General features: G+C 38.2%; 1 protein-coding gene across 1 annotated transcript in view; it reads left to right on the forward strand.

Annotated features, from left to right (window-relative positions):
• LOC106645929 (synaptic vesicle glycoprotein 2C) overlaps window positions 1-18,033 on the forward strand; it is an 83,948-nt gene that overhangs the window by 55,309 nt on the left and 10,606 nt on the right. The window lies entirely within an intron of this gene.

Genomic DNA, 18,033 nt, shown 5'->3' on the forward strand with positions numbered 1-18,033 from the left:
TTCAACACCATAAATTTAGCTGACAAACCAACATTGACTGGAGAAATAAAATAACTTACAATTATTGAATATTACATTACGGGTATTTATTTTTTTTAAATGTGCGACTTGAAAAAGTCAGTTTTTTTTCGCGAACTCAACTTCTTCAGCAACAAAAATCAAAAAATAACTTGTTTTGATAACACATGTCCATTTCTCATCTAACATTAAAACTTAAAATTTATAATAAGCCAGTATTATTGATTTTTCGTATTGTTCAAGAAAGATTATATGTTAAATATATTTTTAATTAATTTTTATTTAATTTTGTTAACATAACAGTTTGTTTACGTGCGATAAATGTTTTTTAAATAGTTATGTAAAGAGATATGTTTTATTGAAGTAAAGTCATAACTCTGAGACAGGTTAGTTAGATTAGGAGGCTATTCAGTCATCTCACAGAAAACTTTGCATCGGTTAGAAGGCAGTGTTCCAAAAATGTCAGAAATATTTTGTTAAAATATATAATTTCAACTATTAATTCTTTTTAATTTTCAATACTTAAACGTCCATGCAATATCCCATGTGATAATTTATTCATATAAAAAGTGTGATAAAATTATAAAAAGCTTTCATGCTTGTCTACATAGATAGGCGCAAAAAACTTGTTTTGGCAACTTTTACCATTTTTTTGGGGATCTTTGCAGAACTTTTTAGGTGTTTGAAAGTAGTACAATTTGTTATAAACACCAAAAACTATAGTGATAATAATTTTTTTATGCTACTATTAGTTTCCCGAAATTTCAATAGATTTGAAGCTAATTCTATCATACTAGATGTCCCAGTAGTTGGCCACCAAAAAACTGGTCCCAATACTTGGCCACTTTATAAAATGCACAGATAAATCTGGTGGCCAACAATTAGGCAATGCATGTGCCCCAATAGTTAGCCACCAGCTTTTGCATATATTAAACGTGGAGGTGGCCAAGTACTGGGATACAACAGCCTTAAGGTGGCCAACTACTGGGACATTTACTTAAACACTACTCATAATTTTATTAAAAATTTAACTCTTAGAATGTTTGTAGATGTATAAACAAATAACTTTCTTTTGTTACCAATGCTTATTTTTTTATTTTTATTTTTTTAATAAATACCTACTTGCGTAATGTATTTATTTGAAAGCTTTATTAAGTTCTTAAAGACTTTTATAGCTATAGAATATTACATTATTGAAATACATTGGGTTTGAGAACTGTGGGTTGGATCTCAAAACTAATTATTAATCCTAAGTCGGTCTCATGAATTGGATTCCGGAAAAGATCATCAGAAAAAATCTGAGTGGCCCTATTCGCTACGTGCACAATTTTGAAGCAGCGCCACCAAGGCAAAAACGAGAACTATTGGTCTGGCACAGCAGAAGGCAATATTCGCGATATGTGCTTGATACCTATAGGAACACAGCACCTCAATAGATACACGAAAGGTTCTGTGTTTATTATATCACGAATTAATACAATTTCTCAAGTGGTACAATCCTATGTGAATAACTAAGGACAAAATTTGTACTACAAGCACTATAAGCGCTTGAGTATTACTTCAACACAAGTCCGTGTATTGTGTGATACGAGATATGTTTTATTAGTTTGCAATGTAGTCAACACAGACCGCCTCTGACCAATCAGAGAGCTCCATTAGCCCCTAAACCGGCGTGTTCACACAGTATGTACACACGTTCATACGATACGCTTAGAGGATCAGGCCCCAGCTAAAAACTCTAAGAAATACACAGTATCCAATGAATTTCACCGCGTTTTTTAATGAACATGCCTGAGTAAAATATGTACATTTTACTCATAATTTTATTAAAAATTTAACCCTTAGAATGGTTGTCGATGTATAAACACATAACTTTCTGATGATAGTAATGCTTAGCAGTCTGCTAGCAGAAGACAAACCTATCGTTTAGTTTCACATATTAGCACAGGTATATATTACTGCGATCGCTTTATCAGCTTGTGCACGTAGCGAATACCGGGAATCGAACCCACGACCCCTAGAGGATAGTGTCAATTCGGACACGTTCCGTGTATATTCCGTGCGTTCCGTGTATACTCCGTAAAATAGTCCGTATACACTCCGTGTAGACAACATCTAGATGGCGTGCCTTTCCGTTATCTTCCGTAATCTTTCCGTAAAAATCGTTGTCTACAATACCTCACGTAGTTTCTAGTGGAAACAAAACTCAGTATACTTCCGTGAGGAAAAAAAAAGTTGTCCCTATCAATCCGTGAAGGCAATACCAAGTCCGTAACGATCCGTAAGAGAAAAAACAAAGTTCGTAACGGTCCGTGAGGACAAAGCCAAGTTCGTAATAGTCCGTGAGAACAAAGCCAAGTTCGTAATGGTCCGTGAGTATAAAAACCAAGTACGTAACGGTCCGTGAGGACAAAGGCAAGTCCGTAACGGACCGTTACGTACTTAATTTTATACTCACGGACCATTACGGACTTGCCTTTGTCCCCACGGACCACTACGAACTTTGTTTTTTCTCTCACGGACCATTACGGACTTGGCTTTGTCCTCACGGACCACTACGAACTTTGTTTTTTCTCTCACGGACCATTACGGACTTGGCTTTGTCCTCACGGACCACTACGAACTTTGTTTTTTCTCTCACGGACCATTACGGACTTGGCTTTGTCCTCACGGACCACTACGAACTTTGTTTTTTCTCTCACGGACCGTTACGAACTTGGCTTTGTCCTCACGGACCGTTACGTACTTGGCTTTGTCCTCACGGACCGTTACGAACTTTGTTTTTTCTCTTACGGATCGTTACGGACTTGGTTTTTATACTCACGGACCATTACGAACTTGGCTTTGTCCTCACGGACCGTTACGTACTTGGCTTTGTCCTCACGGACCGTTACGAACTTTGTTTTTTCTCTTACGGATCGTTACGGACTTGGTATTGCCTTCACGGATTGATAGGGACAACTTTTTTTTTCCTCACGGAAGTATACGGAGTTTTGTTTCCACTAGAAACTACGTGAGGTATTGTAGACAACGATTTTTACGGAAAGTTTACGGAAGATAACGGAAAGGCACGCCATCTAGATGTTGTCTACACGGAGTGTACACGAACTATTTCACGGAATATACACGGAACGTGTCCGAATAGACACTGTCCTAGAGCTGTGTAGTATCAATAGCTACCACGCTTACCAAATGAGCCAACGACGAGCTCTAGTAATGCATAGCAGTCTGCTAGCAGAAAACAAACAGTATCGTTTAGTTTTCCATAATAGCAGGGGTGTGGCTTCGATCACTTTTCAAATTGTGCACTTGGCAAATGTACGTAATGGCACGATCATAGTCCGTGAGCTTCCCGTTCGTGTCTCCTAAGATCAGAGGCTGTGGTGCAAATCCTGTGACACAAATTGCAACGAAAGCAATGCCAACGGGCCATGTGTACCGAGCGATCCCAGTTTAGTCTAAAAGATGCTGAACACAGCGAACATCGGTAAAAATGGTGAACTAGTTTGTGATGTCTAAGGCTATTTTCATCGGTGAAAGTTCCTTGGCACTCGTCACAGTCGAAGTACTGCCAAACCATATCATCATTTTGGACAATACTGGTTTGGCACCAGATGGATTTGCAGTGTTGGGTCGACAAGTGGACTTCGTTTTGATTGGAAGACGATGGACATTCAGATTCAGAACTGATATGAGCACACGGATGTGACGTAACAGTACTACTTGCACTGGATTTTAGGTGATCCATTGACCTGATCTCCGGAGGTTTCGATCCCGTTTGGATTTGTTGACAGGTGTGTGTCAACAGGGCACTATTATCCCCAAAAGCTTGATGACACACATTACAAACAAAAGGATTTTCACCCGCGTGGACCAACATGTGTCTCTTCAATTGATAGCGGTATCTAAAAGCTTTCGGGCAGATGTTACAAACATGGGGTTTTTCACCCGAGTGTATAAGCATGTGCAAATTGAGAGAATTAGTACGTGTAAATGCCTTTTGGCACACTTTGCAAACATGGGGTTTTTCGTCTGAGTGTATAAGCATGTGCGATTTGAGATAATCCATACGTGTAAAAGCTTTTTGGCATACTTTGCAAACATGAGGTTTTTCGTCCGAGTGGATAAGCATGTGCACATTGAGAGAATCAGTACGTGTAAATGCCTTTTGGCACACTTTGCAAACATGGGGTTTTTCGTCTGAGTGTATAAGCATATGCGATTTGAGATAATCCATATGTTTAAATGCCTTTTGGCACACGTTGCAAACATGGGGTTTTTCACTCGAGTGGATAAGCATGTGCGAATGAAGAGCTTGTCTATGCCTGAAAGCTTTTTTGCACACTTTGCAAACATGGGGTTTTTCGTCCGAGTGGATAAGCATGTGCAAATTGAGAGAACTAGTACGTGTAAAAGCCCTTTGGCACACGTTGCAAACATGGGGTTTTTCACTCGAGTGGATAAGCATGTGCGAATGAAGAGCTTGTCTATGCCTGAAAGCTTTTTTGCACACTTTGCAAACATGGGGTTTTTCGTCCGAGTGGATAAGCATGTGCACATTGAGAGAATCAGTACGTGTAAAAGCCTTTTGGCACACTTTGCAAACATGGTGTTTGACACCCAAGTGGGTACGTATGTGAACTGTCAGACAACTATTAGAGCTAAATTTCTTCATACATATGGAACACTGGAAAAGCTTTTTGCTAGTATGCGTGGTCATGTGTTCCGTGAGACCAGCGGCACAGGTAAAAGTAATTTCACACGTGCTACAACGATGATGCCATACTCTTGAGGAACTAGGATCTTCGGCCATGTTTAGGTGAGGAATGTAACGTTAAAATAAACTGCCAGCGTTAAAGAACAGTGATGTAACTGTGAATTTAAAAATTTGTTCAATGAGTACAACTGAGCCTTTAGAAATATTCAATGACAAGAAAGCGTTACTGAGAATATAATTGCTAGCAATTGTATCATTTCGAAATAAAACTCACCTTCTATATCATCGATTTCGAATGGTTAGAACGAATAACGTTCCAAAAACACTCGTGCACTGATTTTGTAGACTATTAATACAAAAAAAAAAAATGGCCTCGAATTTAAAAATTAATCTCAAAATCCACTTCTCATATCGAGTAAACCTTATATATGTCCATGTACACGTATGTAAAGATGTGTATTCGTTATTGATTAGTTAATAAATAATATTGTTCAAGAATCAAATTGTACACTTTGATATTATAACAACGAAACTTTGATTAATACTGACGTGTCTCCAAAAATTCTATACACTAACTAGGCAGAGTAGTTTCCGATAGCAGCGCACACACCTGCAGTATTTTAAAATACATCCTTAATTACATTTTAATGATCACATAATTTCTGTGCTCGAAACACTATGTGTCAACTGCATCAACCTTAAAACAGCCAATATTTATCGTATGATAGAGAGTTCTACGCTTACTTTTTTTTAGGTTTCAGTTGTTATCTTGTATTGAGATTTCTAAATAGAAGATATACATTCATTATTTTAAATTAAGTTTTTCTTTTGTGATAATACTCATCTTTCCATGAAAGCTCTGTATAGATAAAAATATTTTTACCCTCAAAAAGTGGGGAAGGAAATGACAGGAAAGGGGCAAACCAGCCTTAAGATGCTTCAGAGTAACTTAACATTCACGTACGCACTATGCGTGTTCTCTGTACGCACAACAAATTATCAATCACCATGTTTGAAAAAAATGTGTAACGAAATTTTAGACCAAAATTTGAGGTATCGGTTTTGTGTTTCTTTAGTTACAACCAATGTAAGTATACGTGTTTTTACAATACGAACATTTATTTGAAACATCATATAATTATTAAAGCTGTGCCCTTAGCTTTACTTTAATTAAATTCCTAATTTACTTAACTTACATTTTAGCTCGATGCGAAAGTCATAATTTTTTACATATAGAACTAGAGAAATCCGAGCGCCCTTCACCAATAACCAATAGTATGATCGATCCACCGGTCGATTGAACTTCTATACTATCGATTTGATGATTGTTGGCACCGAATCGATGCTTGTGCTTGTAGAAGCATTGCTGCGACGTATAATTATGTAAACTCGTGGAAAGAACAAGTGTACATGCACCTACGATACCGTAGAGATTAGCGATCTTCGCGCGCGGCTTATGAAAAACGTATGCAAAAGCGCAGCCCTCTCGTATATATAAACAAGTACATAACATCGCGAACGAGATTTCCGGTTTGTCGGTGGAAAAAAAGATGAGAAGTGGCTCTCGCGTGCTTTGAGGAAAAACACGCGGATCGCGGCAATGAGAAATAACATATGCCGTACACAACGTGTATTCGCGCATCCATCAGATATCCGAAGATAAAACAGCAACACGGGATCTCCTTATTAGAGGAGTCTGCAATTGCGCGCTTTCCTCAGATCTTTGTTGTACATGCACTTGGGTGCAGTAGAAATGGGTGGGGCTAGGAGGAGCTTCAAAGGCTGCACTGTCGATGTTTAATACTGCGTTTTAAGGAAAAAAAAAAAAAAAAATGCCGCGATACTCTGTAAGTGTGTTACGCTGTATATACGCGTGCGAGAGTCGAAAGAGCGAGGATGCGCCGTATAAGTGTATAAAAATAGGGGGTGGTGAGGAATAAGAGATGCAACGACGAGGAGGAAAAGCTCCCGAGCTCTAGTATTTTTTTTTTTTTTTTTTTTTTTTTTTTTTTTTTTTTTTTTTTCACTTGTTTGCGAGGGCGCTCGGTTTGTGAGTGTGCACCGACGTGAAGGGCAAAAGAGAGGATAACGAGGGTGGAGGATGGGTGGTGGGGCTCTTTGACCCCATGTTTTGTGAAGGGAGAACCCGGGGGTGATGGATGCGATGCTTGACGGTATAGGGAAAATTGTCGTAATTTCGGCTGATTGTTCGGAGAGTTGGAAAGGATGACAGGAGGGAGATGCATGGGTTGGCAAAGGAGCTGGTGTATAGGTGTACAGTTATAGGTTGCGCCGTGTAATTTCTCGGTCCTTTTTTTTTTTTTTTTTTTTTTTTTTTTTTTTTTTTTTTTCACTACAAAATGCGTTGCAGTATAGTGTTAATTAATACAAGCTCTTGACGAATAACCCAATCGGTGACTCATCTTTTTATATACGCAGGGAGGCTACAGTGTACTGTAATACGTCGCATTAAATGTTTTTCTTAACCTGGAGCGCCGGGATATAATCGACGGCTCCTACGAAGAATCGTACTCCACAAAATATCCGACGAAGAATCGTACGCGCAGATATATTCCGACGAAGAATCGTACACGCAGATATGAGGCTCTTTTACCGTCAAGCTTGAATCAGATGGCGCCAGGGCACGTCGCGTCTGTCATGGCCGTCTCACTCACACAACATTACTTTTCAGTATTGTATGTACATAGGAAATTAAAGTGTAGTGGTAAAGCGCAATATTTGAAATTTTGAAATGAATAAGGAAGACAAGAAAGAATATTATGGGAGTTTAAAAGTTTCAGAATTGAAAAAGCTTTTAAAAGGGAAAGGAGCAAGAGTCAGTGAAAGAAAAGCAGAACTCGTGGACAGGTAAGCCATGACTTGGGAGCGGCAAAAATGTTGGTCTCCCAATTGCTTCGAGCCACTTTTTTTTATCACACTATCAGAAGGAAATTTAAATTGCACTTTCTTATCGCAGGATATTACACTGCACTTCATTTTTCCTACTATCTTTAAACGTAAATGCAAACAAAAATTGTCTGCAAACAACAGCAATCATTTACAAAGGTTATGTCTTATGCTTTGCTCATCACACAGATAGGCTCACGGACACAATACACTACTACTGTAAATTTGACGGTGTGTAAGTGCAACGGCCATGACAGCCGCGACGTGCCCTGGCACCATCTGATTCAAGCTTGACGGTAAAAGAGCCTCATACGATGATATATGACTTGAAAAAGTCAGTTTTTTTTCGCAAACTCAACTTCTTAAGCAACAAAAATCAAAAAATAACTTGTTTTGATAACACTTGTCCATTTCTCATTTAACTTTAAAACTTAAAATTTATAATAAGCCAGTATTATTGATTTTTCGTATTGTTCAAGAAAGATTATATGTTAAATATATTTTTAATTAATTTTTATTTAATTTTGTTAACATAACAGTTTGTTTACGTGCGATAAATGTTTTTTAAATAGTTTTGTAAAGAGATATGTTTTATTGAAGTAAAGTCATAACTCTGAGACAGGTTAGTTAGATTAGGAGGCTATTCACTCATCTCACAGAAAACTTTGCATCGGTTAGAAGGCAGTGTTTCAAAAATGTCAGAAATATTTTGTTAAAATATATAATTTTAACTATTAATTCTTTTTAATTTTCAATACTTAAACGTCCATGCAATATCCCATGTGATAATTTATTCATATAAAAAGTGTAATAAAATTATAAAAAGCTTTCATGCTTGTCTACATAGATAGGCGCAAAAAACTTGTTTTGGCAACTTTTACCATTTTTTTGGGGATCTTTGCAGAACTTTTTAGGTGTTTGAAAGTAGTACAATTTGTTATAAACACCAAAAACTATAGTGATGATAATTTTTTTATGTTACTATTAGTTTCCCGAAATTTCAATAGATTTGAAGCTAATTCTATCATACTAAATGTCCCAGTAGTTGGCCACCAAAAAACTGGTCCCAATACTTGGCCACTGTATAAAATGCACAGATAAATCTGGTGGCCAACAATTAGGCAATGCATGTGTCCCAATAGTTAGCCACCAGCTTTTGCATATATTTAACGTGGATGTGGCCAAGTACTGGGATACAACAGCCTTAAGGTGGCCAACTACTGGGACATTTACTTAAACACTACTCATAATTTTATTAAAAATTTAACTCTTAGAATGGTTGTAGATGTATAAACAAATAACTTTCTTTTGTTACCAATGCTTATTTTTTTTTTTTTTTTTTTTTTTTAATAAATACCTACTTGCGTAATGTATTTATTTGAAAGCTTTATTAGGTTCTTAAAGACTTTTATAGCTATAGAATATTACATTATTGAAATGCATTGGGTTTGAGAACTGTGGGTTGGATCTCAAAACTAATTATTAATCCTAAGTCGGTGTCATGAATTGGATTCTGGAAAAGATCATCAGAAAAAATCTAAGTGGCCCTATACCGGGAATCGAACCCACGACCCCTTGAGCTGTGTCGTATCAATAGCTACCACGCTTACCAATTGAGCCAACGACGAGCTCTAGTAATGCTTAGCAGTCTGTTAGCAAAAGACAAACAGTAAAGTTTAGTTTCACATAATAATAGCACGGGTATTGCCACGATCGCTTTACAAATGGTGCACTTGGTAAATGTATGTAATGGCACAATCAAAGTCCGTGAGCTTCCCTTTCGTGTCTTCTAAAATCAGAGGCTGTGGTGCAAATCCTGTGACACAAATTGCAACGAAAGCAATGCCAACGGGCCATGTGTACCGAGCGATCCCAGTTTAGTCTAAAAGATGCTGAACACAGCGAACATCGGTAAAAATGGTGAACTAGTTTGTGATGTCTAAGGCTATTTTCATCGGTGAAAGTTCCTTGGCACTCGTCACAGTCGAAGTACTGCCAAACCATATCATCATTTTGGACAATACTGGTTTGGCACCAGATGGATTTGCAGTGTTGGGTCGACAAGTGGACTTCGTTTTGATTGGAAGACGATGGACATTCAGATTCAGAACTGATATGAGCACACGCATGTGACGTGACAGTACTACTTGCACTGAATTTTTGGTAATCCATTGACCTGATCTCCGGAAGTTTCGATCCCGTTTGGATTTGTTGACAGGTGTGTGTCGAAAGGGCACTATTATCCCCAAAAGCTTGATGACACACATTGCAAATAAGGGGATCTTCACTCGCGTGGATCAATGTGTGTGTCTTCAATTGGTAAAGGTATTTAAAAGCTTTCTGGCACACGTCGCAAACGTGGGGTTTCTCACCCGAGTGTACAAGCATGTGCGATTTGAGATAATCCATACGTGTAAATGCCTTTTGACACACTTTGCAAACATGGGGTTTCTCACCCGAGTGTACAAGCATGTGCGATTTGAGATAATCCATACGTGCAAATGCCTTTTGACACACTTTGCAAACATGGGGTTTTTCACCCGAGTGGATAAGCATGTGCAAATGAAGAGCTTGTATATGCCTGAAAGCTTTTTTGCACACTTTGCAAACATGGGCTTTTTCGTCTGAGTGTACAAGCATGTGCGATTTGAGATAATCCATACGTGTAAATGCCTTTTGACACACTTTGCAAACAAGGGATTTTTCACCAGTATGCATAAGCATGTGCGAATCAAGAGCTTGTATATGCCTGAAAGCTTTTTTGCACACTTTGCAAACATGGGGTTTTTCGTCTGAGTGTATAAGCATGTGCGATTTGAGATAATCCATACGTGTGAATGCCTTTTGGCACACTTTGCAAACATGGGGTTTGACACCCAAGTGGGTACGTATGTGAACTGTCAAATAACTATTAGAGCTAAATTTTTGCGAACATATGGAACACTGGAAAAGCTTTTTGCTAGTATGCGTGTCCATGTGTTCCGTGAGACCAGCGGCACAGGTAAAAGTAATTTCACACGTGCTACAACGATGATGCCATACTCTTGAGGAACTAGGATCTTCTGCCATGTTTAGGTGAGGGATGTAACGTTAAAATAAACTGCCAGCGTTAAAGAACAGTGATGTAACTGTGAATTTAAAAATTTTTTCAATGAGTACAACTGAGCCTTTAGAAATATTCAATGACAAGAAAGCGTTACTGAGAATACAACTGCTAGCAATTGTATCATTTCGAAACAAAAACTTACGTTCTATATCGTCGATTTCGAATGGTTAGAACGAATAACTCTCCAAAAACAATCGTTGAACTGACTTCGTAGACTATTAATATAAAAAAAAAAATGGCCTTGAATTTAAAAATTAATCTCAAAATCCACTTCTCATATCGAGTAAACCTTATATATGTCCATGTACACGTATGTAAAGATGTGTATTCGTTATTGATTAGTTAATAAATAATATTGTTCAAGAATCAAATTGTACACTTTAATATTATAACAACGAAACTTTGATTAATACTGACGTGTCTCCAAAAATTCTATACACTAACTAGGCAGAGTAGTTTCCGATAGCAGTGCACACACACCTGCAGTATTGTAAAATACATCCTTAATTACATTCTAATGATCACATAATTTATGTGCTCGAAACACGATGTGTCAACTGCATCAACCTTAAAACAGCCAATATTTATCGTGTGATAGAGAGTTCTACGCTTACTTTTTTTTAGGTTTCAGTTGTTATTTTGTATTGAGATTTCTAAATAGAAGATATACATTCATTATTTTAAATTAAGTTTTTCTTTTGTGATAATACTCATCTTTCCATGAAAGCTCTGTATAGATAAAAATATTTTTACCCTCAAAAAGTGGGGAAGGAAATGACAGGAAAGGGGCAAACCAGCCTTAAGATGCTTCAGAGTAACTTAACATTCACGTACGCACTATGCGTGTTCTCTGTACGCACAACAAATTATCAATCACCATGTTTGAAAAAAATGTGTAACGAAATTTTAGACCAAAATTTGAGGTATCGGTTTTGTGTTTCTTTAGTTACAACCAATGTAAGTATACGTGTTTTTACAATACGAACATTTATTTGAAACATCATATAATTATTAAAGCTGTGCCCTTAGCTTTACTTTAATTAAATTCCTAATTTACTTAACTTACATTTTAGCTCGATGCGAAAGTCATAATTTTTTACATATAGAACTAGAGAACTAGAGACTTTTCTTCTGTACTATCGACGCAAAAGTTACATCTTGCCAAAATAAACTCTAACTCCTTTATACGTGTCTGCTTATTCTCCAACGGAAATAATGTAAAAATGTGCTTAATGTAACTAAAATATGTATCATCTTTGTGATCGGCAAAAATTATGTAAACTATATATTAAGTTTTGATGATGAAAATTTGTTGGGAAATCTGTTGGGAGCGGTCTTTTTTCTTTTTATCTTTTTTGAAAAAGCTCGAGTTTTTTTTTTTTTTTACTTCGAAACAAAACCTTAAAATTTTTCCGAGGCAAAAGCTCCATACCTATACATTCTTCTGATAAAAACAAAAAGTTCGTCCACTCGAAACGTCACAGTCGAGGTGACTATGTTCCCAAATTCATTTCGTTTTCCTGATAAAAAAAAAAGTATTCCTTGAAAAACCACTAGTTTTTTCTGCCAACGGTTAAAAAACACTCTTTTTCCCAGTCATCGATGTCCAATCACACAAAAAAACAGCACAGAGCAGAGCCGCGAAACTTGACGTTGAAAATTTTTCAAGACCACCATCCCGCACACTTGGCAACTCGCGTGTGCACGCCACACATAGTGACACACTTTGTTATTAAAATATGCATATTCAACCGACCTATGCAGGACGGTATACACACATAAATTTATGCACACAAATTAACATCCAAGAGCCCAAAGAGGCATTACGTATATACTTATATACACGGGGCACTTTGGCGGACTGCTGAACACGCGATGTCGCGTCACTCCCCCTTTATCGAGCGCGACCGAGTTGGCTTCTTCTCTTACTCCTAAGTAATTAGCTATAAAACAGGGAGGAAGAAAGATCAATCGAGTCCACGTTGTATGCGCGTGTGCTTATTTTTGAGTAAAAAAAAAGAGGTGGGGCATTATGGAGAATAAAAATCACGCTCAGTACGGGGATCGTTAGGTCGCGTGTACCTCAAGCCGCGGAAAAAGTTCCAAGTGTCCCCCCTTCCTTCTCTTGTAGGTGTACATGTGTATACATACCACATGTATGTGTACGTAATATCGGGTCGACTTTGCGATTTCTTTTTCAACTCTTGCGCCGAGGGTGTAGGGACGAAGAAGGGAGTAGTCAGAGAAAACAGTAACAGAGAGCAGGTAGGCGTACTTTTTTCATGAAGTGGCGCTTTGCAGTTGCAGGATGCGATGGAAGGGGACGTGTATACGGGGGGGTCTCTGCTGCACGGGTGTATATACATATGCGTGTTACTCTGGGAATTATGGATGCACTCGCTCTCTCTCTCTGCAGCATTTCCTTTGATCCTTTTGTACTCCTTTGATATACGACCGACGCGCACTTACGCACTCGTCCACTTTTTTTAGATTCGTTTTTTTCCTCGTAGGATAGAAATAACAAACTCGCGAGTAAAAGAGAGAGATAGGGGGGGGGGGGGTGGTTTACACTTTTTTTGTCGGTGCTTGAATTTTTTGCGCGCTGACTGTTTATGCTGCAGTTTTGTAGATCCATTAATTATTTATTTATACATTTTTCTTTGTTTCCTCGCTGTATTGTTGGGTGAAATTTAATCACAGGTGTGGAAAAAAAATGATAGATTCTGCATTTTTTTGGGGGTGTAATTTTTGTCGGGGCGAAGGAGATGTTTGCTAAGTGTTCAATCAATTTGGGCAGATCATCGTGTATGATATTTCCTGCCGTGAAAGATTGATTGTCACATGACCAAGACCTTTTTTCGAGCCTTATTTCATATTCGTTGTGCCATTCGTTAAGATTTGTTACGTGGTTTCAATTTGGTGCTGTTTTTAAAGAAGCGATTGCTGCAATCGTCAAGTGCTACTATTTATTTATTTATTTATTATTATTTTTTTTTTTCATTCTTTTAAAAGAAGCAACTAGATAAACATCATATTTGGTAAACGATAATATTTATTACACGTGATGTATAATTATATTTTTTATAATGATCGTATAAACTATGATACATGACGTATACGTTTATATTTAAAAAAAATATTTATAATTAATACTAATCACGCAAATTTACAGAAATAAAAAATTGCATCGATAAAGTATGTACATTTGGGAAAACAATAAAAATGAGGTAACATATTTAAGCTTAATTTTGTTTTCTTCTATACTAAAGTATGGTAAGCTGGTGGAATAATAAAATGTAAATATATTTGTCGCCAATAATAAAAACACTTTTAGGTAGCGCAAAGCGTATGTATAACGTAGCTATAAATATAGTGATAGAAAAAAAATGTGGAACAATGGGTATACTTATTTTTTCGACGTATGATTGTTTCGAAGTCCCCCCCCCCCCGAGATTTTTAAAATAACCGAAAGGAAATGGTTCTGCCTGATGATTATGGTATCGCAAACTATAAATCAGGTATCAATATTTACTTTAAACAGTAGTGTTAATAATAACAAATGTTCTAATTTATTCAAAAAAGTTGACTTTGGCACTAAAGGCGCACCTGTTAACATTTTTTTTGTACTATAAAGCTGTAAGTAAAATTATCAATAGCTTACACTTCAAATCGTTGATTTAAAAAAGACATAGAGATTATACTTAAGTTTTTCTTCCGGACAACAATAGTTGAATGCACGTCGGCATGTAATCGTGTCGTATATGCATGTATACCTTTATTAAACAGCAAAATGCACGATATTCCGTACAAAAAAGTTTTCCCCCGTGTATTTTGTCGTTACCAACAACCCCAATAAACTTCGAATCTACGGATAAAAAACAAAGAAAGAACAAGCAAGCAACGATGACAGAGAGCCCGTTTCCAGCTCCTGCGATGAAAATTCCAATTAAAGCGAAAACAAATTGAAACGCCGACGAGTTTTATCGATAAAAGCGCGGATTAAACTTACAGAGCCCCAACGGCTATATATATGTGTGTGTGTGTGTATATACATCGAGATTTATCAGTTCGATTTATGCGAGATCGATTATTCACCGCGATGGCGTGTAAGTACGTGATCACACGCGGTGTAGCACCGGACAGGTATATATATATATAATTTATATTTATGTGCAAGGATGACAACGAACATTTCCGTTTATTATGTAGAGGACCTCAAAATTCGAGCTTCGCGTAACGAGGAACGAGTGAAAACCAACGGCACAATAAAAATTTCAGATCCATACAAATTCCCGTTCGATTTTCGATGCAATTCCAGTAATACATAATATACATAATATCAAACACACACCAGCCATGTATTTCTTGTGCGTGTCGTTTTCAACGGCACAAACGAACGCGAGCCTTTCATACAGGGAAAAACAAAACGACGCGTGGGCGATGCGAACAATGCAGGAGCGGGTTTATTTTCAGTCGCGTCCCGTTATCTGTCGCCCTGCACCCCGAGGAGCCCCCGCTTTTGTGCGGAAAATGCGCGTCCCACTGGAAAACTGCGGGTATGTATTCTGTACTCACCCGATTGCGACACGTTTGGGAGGAAAACCCCTCTCGCTTGGACGAACTCTTGGGTTGAAGTTCGTTTGTACACTTTGACTTTGTACTGATATACGAGTGGATGGGGAAACAGGAGCTCGCGCATTTATTTTCGTTCTGGTGATCTGACGACGCTTCGCTATTAAATTTAAAGAAACATCCAAGGACTACTAAGTGTATGTATATAATATACGCAAGTGAAATTGTATAGCTGCTCGTACCAGAGAAGCCTTTTTCATTCCACTTCATCTCCCTTTCTGGCGTGTTTTTTTCATTAGAATTAATTGAATTCCGAGCGCAAATACAGCTGTCGTTTATTCTTTATCCGGGGAATCCCCGATCCTGTACAACATTGCATCGAGCTTTTTGTGCCTTGTATATATTGGACTTGATGTTATTTTTTCACGTTTTACTCACACCTGATGGTGCATGTGTTGGACGTGTTCTTACGACGTTTTAAAAGGTGCCAGTATCGGGTATATATAGGTACACGCGATATTATTTTCATTTGCGTGAAAGCTCCTGTGCATTATGCGTTTTTGCGCTGAGGAAGCGACCGACGTTTTGAGTGATTCGTTGCCAAAACTTTACGAGTATGAGGTACGCGCGTGTACGTGCCAGCAGACGTACCGGACAGAGGCTCTATTTGCATGATTCGTGTGTGTCAGCCAGTGGCTGCATAATGTTACGTTTTTACGGGGAAAAAGCTCCCTCGCTCTCTTATTTGCGTTTGAGCGTGTCACGGTTGGGACGGGGCTACGCCTCTTCAACTCCTACCGCCGTGTGTTTTTACGCGTGTTTTTTTTTTTTTTTTTTTTCCATCTCGTGCCAAAAAAAACCCTGTATGATTGAAAATGTGCATTTTTGTCTCGTTAGGAGTAGTTTGTGCAAAAACTCGGAACTCGAGGTATTTTGCACCAATACAGTATTTAAAAAAATGGTTCCTTCTGCTAGGGTTGTCAGATGGATTACCGAAAAATACATTACACGCTTGATAAATTTTTTTTGCCCCTTTTTAAATTAGTATTAACACAAAAATGGTAAAGTCGATGATCCTTGTTACGGACTGTTATAATTCGTATGCACATTATACTCCCCTGCATTTGGATTTGCCCTTATCTTCGTTAGTTTTGTTTATTAGAAAAAAAAAAGTAGAAAATGTGCAAGTGTCCATTATTATTTGATAGTCTATTTGAACTTTTTTTCACGAAAACACAGAATTGGGTGGTTGAATTGTCACTAAGATTTGGTGTGCCCTTTGTTACAAAGATACGTATACATTATACTCTTACGTTTGGTTCAAGAAACAATTACAATACCCAGGAATCTTATACATTTCTGTTGCACAATATTTTACATATATATGGTTCAGTGTACGTACCCTCGAGGTCAGTATACTTTAATAAAAAAAAAAAAATTATATATGGTTAAAGTGGATGACAGTTTCAGATCTCCGTTAGAAACGGTACTATAGCGATATGGTATTCATCCCCATATGTACATCCAGAGGCTCCAAGCTTCAAAAACACCTTCGTGCAAAAATATAAAAAAAAAAAAAAAAAATGGCTCCAACGGTACGACTATAGCATCGTATCTCGTTGAAATCGACGTAACGAAGAGCGAGCCTCGAAACCCGCGAAACAAGCCCATCACGTAACAATCTGCACCCCCCACCACCCTACGAGAAACAACGTTCAGGGCGAGTGCCTCCTCCAGCGATCGTTAGAGCTGCGGGATAAGGAGAGCTCGAGGGAAGGAAGGCAGGAGTACGGCGTATAGTACACATACTACAGACGGTTGCAAGCTCTCGAATCGGCGTTATTAAAATCTTTCGGCTGAACGAGCATGTTGTACATACACACATTGAGCATAATTCGACTTTGCGGGACAAAATCGCGTGGTATGATTGAAAGGTCGCAACAAAAGCGGCAATACTCGAGGCGCACCCAATGTATGTCGTATACACGTACGACCACCATGATGGTATAGCGATCATACGGGTCGCGTGATCCGCGCACAAAATACGCATCGCTGCCAGGGTGGGGGTGTATTAAAACGTTGTATGGAAAATATGAAAGGGGGGAAAAGAAGAAAGAGCGGAGGAAGGTGTGTATGGATGTGCGACGACCTCGCCGCCGGCCGGGCGAAACGATCGCGCGCGTCACGGTCACAAGGAGAAATGTGCGCCGGATAAATTATCCATTGGCGTGCGCGAATTCAGCTTCATTGCAACATACAGGGAAATTGCGCGTGGCCTCGTTTGGAGCTTTTTTTTTTTTTTTTTTTTAATCGGGGTAGGTGGCTCACGTCGCGTTATGATCGCGTGCGTTTTGTGCTGACGGCGGAGCTGGGGTTCAGTTTTTCCGTCTCAGCCGGTCCTTGATCGCGCGTGTGGCTGTTTGAACGGCACTTCGTTACGGATTCGCGTGCACGAAGGGGATTTTAAACTTTTTTTTCTTCTTTTTTTCTTGATTACATTTCATACGTACCTAAAGTTCTGGTATTGGTAATATTCATGACATTCGCCCAGTAATAAAAATCAAGAAATACTGACTTGTATAATTGACTACCCCTCCATAATATAGCAAATAATTTTTTTATTACCTCTGTTGTGGCAAATGATTCAGTGGATTTGCAAAGCCAGACACTTTTCAAGTTGAAGTATAGATCGAATGTTATTACGACTGAATGA

This window comes from Copidosoma floridanum, unplaced genomic scaffold (assembly GCF_036245765.1).
Source record: "Copidosoma floridanum isolate Cflo_tuat_1 unplaced genomic scaffold, Cflo_Japanese_pri ptg000040l, whole genome shotgun sequence".
NCBI lineage: Eukaryota > Metazoa > Arthropoda > Insecta > Hymenoptera > Encyrtidae > Copidosoma > Copidosoma floridanum.